Source organism: Hipposideros armiger, unplaced genomic scaffold (genome assembly GCF_001890085.2).
Source record: "Hipposideros armiger isolate ML-2016 unplaced genomic scaffold, ASM189008v1 scaffold_458, whole genome shotgun sequence".
Lineage (NCBI taxonomy): Eukaryota > Metazoa > Chordata > Mammalia > Chiroptera > Hipposideridae > Hipposideros > Hipposideros armiger.
In genome coordinates, this window is record NW_017731808.1 from 1,402,116 (window position 1) to 1,409,871 (window position 7,756).

The 7,756-nt window shown below is 58.3% G+C and overlaps 1 long non-coding RNA gene across 1 annotated transcript; it reads right to left on the bottom strand.

Moving 5' to 3' along the window:
* Window positions 1-4,737: 4,737 nt before the first annotated feature.
* On the bottom strand, window positions 4,738-7,451 carry LOC109395204 (uncharacterized). Its single transcript, XR_002126589.1, has 3 exons — window positions 7,187-7,451; window positions 5,867-6,090; window positions 4,738-5,505 (listed from the first exon to the last, which is right to left on the bottom strand). It is a non-coding gene; the product is annotated as an uncharacterized LOC109395204 (long non-coding RNA).
* Between the last annotated feature and the right edge of the window lie 305 nt (window positions 7,452-7,756).

Consider the following 7,756-nt stretch of genomic DNA (forward strand, 5'->3'; position numbering starts at 1 on the left):
TTCCTGTGAGACAAGAAGCACCGCCAGCCGCCAGCCATTCCCCGGGCCCCTCAGGTGCTGACACCCAGCAGCTCTGCCTCCCATCAGTCGCCGGGGGTCTGCTGCGCCCCACCCAGCCTGAGGGGCACCTGTGCCCTTTACCCACCCAGGTGGAATCTGCTCCCTTGTGGCTGGGTCCATCCCAGATGTCCTGGATGTGCGTGGTGGTGGGGTGTGGGGGAGGCAGGCAAGGATGTACATCTAAGGGGTGTGCGGGCCACTCCACGTGACGCCCCACAGACTGACACAAGTTGTCACCACTTTCACGGGAACTCTTGGGAGTAGGCACCCATGGTTTGGAAATAGCTGTTTCCCTGCCGCCCGTAGGTTCAGTAATTAATTCTTTGATAATTGTCCTTTCTAGTTCCTTGCAAGGATGTTTTGCTGGGGGAGGTGGACTGCAGGGAGGCCCTGGGTATGGCGAAGAAAGCGGCAGAGCAAGGGTGCTGCCCAGAACCCCCCTTTCTCCCTCCAGGCTGCAGGCACGGGTGGAAGGGGGCTACTTTGCTGAAGGGCTGCCCCCACCCCCAGGGTTGCACAAGCCTCCCGGGAGCCCCTCCTCAGAGCCCCCCCCCACCCTCCTGGCAGCCTCCCTGCGCTCTGCTTGGCTCTCAGATCACCAGGACAGACTTGCTGCCTCTGCCTCTCCACTTCACAGTCAGGCCAGGACATTCAGGGGAGCCCCCAAGCCCCTGCGTTGCCCCCGTGGTCAGGCTCACTGTGACTGCGCAGGACGGCAGTCGCTGACATACTGTCATGTAAACAGTCCCCTTAGGGGTCTTGTTCGAACTGTGTCCATTGTGACCCCCCCCCTCTCGGCCATGAAGCCAGACCCTTCTTTTCAGGGAGGTCCTGCCACTGCCCTCCCAAGGTCTTTGCCTCGCAACCTCCCCCAGGCAGTGAGGTGACCGAGCGCAGGAGGGTGTGCCACTTGCATCACAGGCCCCACACCACGTCAAGGCAGGACTCCTACACCGGGCACTGTGGGCAGACGGCTGGCGCAGCAGACCTGGCACTGGTCCTCCCACCCTCTCCTGGGCCTGAGGCTCCAAAGGAGTCACGTGTTTACCTCTGGTGAGGTGAAGAAGTGGTGAGGTGGCTGGCAGCTCATCTCTTCGCAGCCGAAGCCTGATTTCTGTCTGTCACCACCAAGGTCAGCAAGACCTGCTATATATGCTGTGGGCACCCCTGCCAGGCTGACCCTCGGGGAGGGGTGGTATGTGGGGGCAGGACGGGGAGAGGGACCTGGGCCTCAGACTGAGCCTGCCCTACGGCCACAGCATTCACAGAACACTGTCTCCCCACTTCTGTGATGGGGGTGGGCAGCCACGGAGGAAAGCGGGCCCACGATGCTGTAAACACAGCTGTCTGGTGGGAGCCCAGGCTGTGTGGGCAGCTGCACAGAGCAGCCCAGGGACACGGTGCGTCTGAGCATGAATCGGTCCCATCCTGAGGCCCCTTGTTCCACTACTAAGGGTCAGGAAGGCTTTATTTATTTATTTATTTATTTATTTATTTTAAATTGGGGAATTGGGGGAGGGGAACAGCCAAGTTGTTGTTCTTCAGTCTTCGTTGTGGAGGGCGCCAGTTGCCATCTGGCTGCCCGTCAGCAGCTTGTGGCCTCCAAGCTCAAGGTGCTGTGTTCAGTCTATAGTTGTGGGTGGGCGTAGCCACCATCCCATGTGGGAGTTGAACCAGCAGCCTTGTTGTTAAGAGCGCACGCTCTATCCACTGAGCCATCTGGGCGACAGCTCAGCTCAAGGTGCCGAGTTCAGTCTTAGTTGCGGGGTGGGCATAGCCCCCCATTGAACAGGCAGTCTTGTTGTTAGGACCATGTACTCTCACCCGCTGAACCATCCTGCCACCTGTTGGCAGCTCAGTGGCAGCTCAGCTCAGGCGCAGTGTCACTGGCCCATGTGGGAATCGAACCGGCAGCCCTGTTGCTCAGAGCTCATGCTCTTAAGCCAACTCTTAACCAACTGAGCCGCTCGGCCGGCCCAGGAAGACTTTGTCTTACCAGCACCCTATTGTTAGTTTGCTCCCCTGTAAACGTCCAGAGAACCCCATTTCAATACGGGATTGCTTTGCTCAGGGTTCCTTTTGGTTGCAGGTGACAGAGCTCGTTTCGGAAAAGAAGGGAGTTTGCTGGTTGACTGAACCAGAGTGTGTAGGGTGTGCCGGCTTCAGGCCCAGCTGGACCCAGGAGCTCAAAAAAGACAGCACTGGGCACCGTCTTAATCAGACTAAACTTATTTCTCTTGTGTTCGCTTTGTTCTTAGGCAAACGACCTGGAAACACTAGGCTTAGGGCATCCTTGAGACTCTCAATTTGGAGGGTCCAGCAAAATGCTGGACAGGACTCTGTTTGGACTGAGGTCACGTTCGCATTCCCAAACTGATTTCCGTGGCTGGGGAAAGACAGCCCTCTCCTTCGCTAGCCTTGGGCCACGTGACCTCAGCCAGATCATGTGATTACCCTGGGGATGGCAAGGCTGTCAAAACAACAAAAGCCACTGTGCTCGGTAAGAGTGGGCGAGGGGGTCCCACTGCGGGAAAGCAGAGAGGGGCTTTGTTCCCAGATGAAGAAGAGCTGTGTCTCAGGAGGTGAGAGCCACCAGCAGCTGACATCCCGTGAGTGGTTTCTGACATCATTCCTAGAAGAACGTTGCTGCTTCTCAGGCCCCTGCCACCGCGTGTCCTACTCCCTGCGGCCTGGGAGGTTCCCCAGCACACAGTGCTAGGAATACAGTAGGCACTCCGTAAATGTTTGTGTTGTGGAAAAGCGTAACCGGTACTTCCTCCTGACTTGTACCGTTCTGGCTGGACTGCTCGCCTCCATGGGGAGAGGGGGTCCACGTGTGTGACAGGCAGACAGATGACAGAGGGGTGTGCACAAGTGCAGGGCCTACCCCCAAAGGTCCATTCCCACCCCCCCTTGCTGAGAGGGAATGTGGTGTCTTCAGGGGTCTGGCCCCAGTGTGACCACCCCCACCCCCACCCCGCCGGGCATGCAAGTTATCTAAAACCAGCTCCTTCTCCCTCTGCCCCCATCAGCTGCAGGTCAGGATCCACAGGCGTGTGACGCTAATGGAAAATTCGCCTCGTGACGCATGGAGTGGCCTGAGTGAGCAGACGTGTGACAGTGAGGGTGGCCAGGCCGAGCTGTCTCTCCACAGGGAGGAGGCACGCTCGGGGGCCACCACGCCTACAAGGTCGGCCTCTGGGATCCAGGGCCAGGACTCAGGGCTCTCCAGCTCTCAGGAGCCCCCCACCCCCACCGGGCGGCCAGCTTAAAGGGGGACAGCCGTCAGCTGGTCAATTCCAGAATTCCAGGCATTTGGAAATGGAGCAGCTGCAGGCCCAGGCTGGGGCCTCAGCCCTCCACCCCCACCTCAGAAACCAGTCCCTAACCAAGCCTGTCAGATCAGCTGCTCATAAAACCTGGCATGCGGGAGGTTACAGAGAGATTTAAGGGGGGAAAATGAATGTTTCTTAGCCAGCACTTCAAATGGAAACCCTTCTTCAGACTTCCAAGTCAGGCCTTTCTTCTCCTCGGCAGACCTGCCTGTTTCTGGGTCCAGGCGCCTGGCTGGGGCTGGAAATAGAAATGCATTCGTGCATGCGTTCGCTTAGCAAATATTTACTAAGCACCTCCTATGGGCTTGGCCTGGGCGAGGCTCTGCATCGTCCTTCTCATCATCGCGTGGCCGTGAGCAAAACAGACAACCCCGTGCCTGCACGGAGCTTGTGCCTCCTGTGCAAAGTCAGAAAAGCCGCACAAAGAGAAGCGAATTAGTATAGATCAGGAAGTGCTACGTGCTATGAAAACGCAGGGCAGGCAGAATGGGGACTGCGGGGGGGGGGGTCACACTTTTAGTCACGTTTTCGTGGGTGAGGCAGTTGGAGTAGAGTAGACACACCTCTCACGTGTTTTTCCAGGCTCTCTTGGCTGCCGAGTAGAGGACAGGTGGGGGGCAATGGTGTCAGGGAAACCAGGGCAAGGTGGTGAAGTGGGCGGAGGGCTGCTGTAGCCCTGGGAGCGGGGGAGAGCTGTCACTTGGTCTACCAGGTGTCCGAGTGTAGAAAGCAGACCTACTAGTCTGGAGTTCAGGACATGGTGCTGGGCTGGAGGGAGGCATCCAGGAGTCACAGAAACTGTTTGCTGTTGTGAAAAATATCTTTAATTTGGAGACCCACGCCATGCAAACATTTATGGGGCATCTGCACGATGCCCTTAGAGGATTATTCTCATGGTATAGGGTCAGGATGTGGGGAACTCCTGAGGGTGGGCACTAGCCCTTAGGTGAGGGGTAGTGTGTGTCACCCAATGCCTACTGAAGGCTGGGCTCTGCCTCTCCAAGCCCCTCCAAAAGCCCCGATCACCATGTGGGGACTGTGCCTAAAAGTGACGCTGTTGCTGTGGCCGAGGTCCTGTAATGCAGTAAGAAATGACCAAGTGAGTTTCCCCTTTCCTTCCACATTCCAGTGGGGGCCGCACATAGACCTCAGGGTGGTAAAAGGGGCTGCTGAGTGTGTGTGTGTGTGTGTGTGTGTGTGTCTGTGCATGCGTGCGTGTGTGTGTGTGTTATATGACCGTGTGTGTGTGTGTGCATGTGTTATATGAGTGTGTGTCTGTGTGAATGTGTGTGTGTGTCTGTGTGTGCGCATGCGCGCTCATGTGTGCGTGCGCCTGTGAGTGTTATATGAGTGTGTGAGCGTGCTGTGTGTATGTGCATATGAGCGTGTTCCACATATATATGAGTATTTGTGTGTGTGTGTTTTTATTTAAGTCTGGTTTAAAAAGTGACCAACTGAACTCATGCAGAAAGAATGTGGGGTCAGAAAGGGCTCTGCCGTGTAGACTTGGAATGTGTGCACCCAGGCCCTCAGAGGGAAGGGGGGAGAGGGCGCACGGCCGCAGGGGTGGGCACGGCAGCTGGCACGTTCCTTCCTGGGTCTCACATTGCCATGCCCCCACATCCCCTGCCGTCGGCAGAAAATGTACCCATTGACCAAGAGGGGGGGTGGAGAGGGAGACCCAAGAAGGGTGGAGGGCAGGAAAAGGCAGTAAACATCCCCTGGGTGGGTGGGCACCTGGACAGGCGGGGGCGGGAGGGGCCTGGGTGAAGGGCAGAGCTCCTGTCTCCGGAGGCCACTTCTTGTGACTAGCCCGTTGGGACCTGGGGAAATAAGTAACCCAGATGCGCAGGGGTCAGCTGCGGGCACTGGCCACAGGAAGTGTGACCTGTGCTTAGTGGTTCAGGGAGGGACAAAGAAGCATTGATGGTCAGCGGGAATAGCGGCTGGGTGCTGGGTTCAGAGCTGACAGGACTCTTTAGGCCAGCGGTCATTTCCTGTGGTCAGGTGGCCTTCTTGGTCCACAGGCAGCCAGCTTGGATGGGGGTGGGGCGGGTGGGGATGACGTACACAGTGTTTCAATAGGAAAATTGGAGCTTAGGATGCTGACCTGAAAGCAGATAGCAAAACGCTACGAGAGAGTTCCAGAAAAGGGCTTGCCCCTTCTCTGTCACTGGGGACATCATCTTACCACCATCACCACCACTCCCACCGCCATCATCACCATCACCAACTTCACCATCACCACCATCAGCACCCTCATTATTCTCACCTTCATCTAGTCACTACTAGTTGGGGGGTGATGACTGGATATTTGTTTGCCCCACATTACTTGCTCCATCCCTCTCTGCCCTGCCTACACTGTGCTCCAGGAAGCTGCCCACCAGGTGGATGACTTCACCCACCTGGCTCCCTCACCCTCTGATTTCCAGCTGGGGCTTAGCCAATGGGAGGCAGAGGCGGGGCATTACCTGGAGGAAGGCAGGTGGGAGGGGCGCCGTTCTTCACCAGCCTTGCTCTGCCACATTCCCGCAGCGGCCTGGCCTGTCTCTCCAGGAGCACGGGTCCTGCCAGGGGGCCCTTCCTGGGCCCTGGCCTTCGCTCTGGTGACAACTTCTCTTCACTGCCCTCCGGCCCAGAGTGGTCACAGCTCCTGCTCGCAAGTCCCCAGCAGCTCCGCTTGTTTTCTTCACTCCTGAAAATGCTCTTTTCGTTAACAAGCCTTTTCAGGACCCTCACCCCATGAGAGAGCCATTTGTTTCCTGCCCGACTCCGAGAGATGTCAGTCTGCGGTGTGCCAGGCACGGTGCGCACACGCGGGGAGTCCCAGCAGCACCTGTACAAGGCTAGCCCCACCACAGCTTCCTGCAGCGCCTGATCCTGGGGCCTGAGGCTGAGCTCAGGGACGGCTGTTCTTCTGTCTTCTGGTTTAAAGCCCCTTGGTCTCTGCTGGCCCCTCCCCTCTTGCCTCCATCCCTCCCTGGCCACCTCTGCTGCCCCCTGCCCTGCCCAGCTCTGTGTTTACAAAGCAGCTCCCCTGCCTGGCCCCCCCACCCCTGCCCCCTTCCCGAGTCCCATGTTAAAGCCTCCACTCAGAACTCATGATCTCTCAAAGACAGCAAGCCCTCCATGCGGGGCCACCGAGCCCGTTCCTCAGCCTTGTCCAACCCCTGGACCCTGGAGGAGCCCAGAGGAGGGTGCCCAGCCCACCCAGAGGGTCTTCAGAGCAGGACAGGCTGTGTCCACATCAGGTTTCAGGGCTCGGCTCCTTTGGTCCCCCCTTCCTGAGCCTCAGGGACACCGGACTCATCAGAGTGGGGCCACTGGCTCCTGGAGGGGGTACTTTCCCAGGGCAAGGTGGAAACCGGCTCCGTTGGACAGGTGCTGCTGGAACAGGATAGAGGTTTCTGGTGCAGAGCCCACCCGGTGTGTGTGTGTGTGGGGGGGAGAGCGGGGAGGGGTCTGGCCCAGGAGTGGAGACGTTGTTTCACTTCCTCTGGGCTCCTGGCCTCTTCCCAGGCCTGCGGGTCCTCGTTTCGCTCCAGATCCGACCCTTGGTGTAACCGCATCTTCCTTCACTCTTACTCACCCCATGACCCCCACCACAGGGTCTCCCTCCATCCTTCCTCTTTTCTTGGTGATAGTGACAATAACAGCCACCGTGCCCTGCACCTGCTGGCCGCCAGGCCTATGAATTCCATTGGCGGGGGCCTCCCCCTTTCCTTATGCACACCCCTCACCTCAGAAGCCACGAGCTCTGCTCCCAGAGATCTGGGAGAGGCCCCACGTACCCATGATAAAGCCACCATTTCTTTGGCGTCTCATGTTTTCATTTAAAACAGAATCCGTTCACTGCTCGCTTTCTCCTCCACACCAATCGATGCTTCGCAAGGGATGCTCCCTGGAGGTGGGCCGTCTCCAGCCTGCAGCTGTGCTCACCTCTCCCCAGAACCTTCGGATCCAAGTATTGTGCTATCTATCGGGCGCTCGTAACGGCTCATGGCCCTGACCGTCAGGGCGACTAGATGACAGTGCACTCACCCAGCCAACAGGCAGTGGAGCCTGCCTGGTCTTGGCCAGCGGAGGGCAGGGCGGGGGCCCAGCCGCCCAAACAAAGGCCTGTTTACCAGGGCAGGAGGGTGCCAGCAGCAAGCCTGCCAGGCTCCGAGGGACCCACCCTCTGACTCACAATGGGCAGCCTGTGCCTCGGCCATCCGATCCTCTGGGGCCGCCCTGGGCCTGGCGCCGTGGACAAGGTGAGTGGAGGGGAGAAGGTGTGGTGAGCAGCCTGTGTCCTTGGCGAGGCCAGACACACGTGCATGAGGCCTTAGAGGTCAGCCAAGATGGCGTGGGCAGAGTGA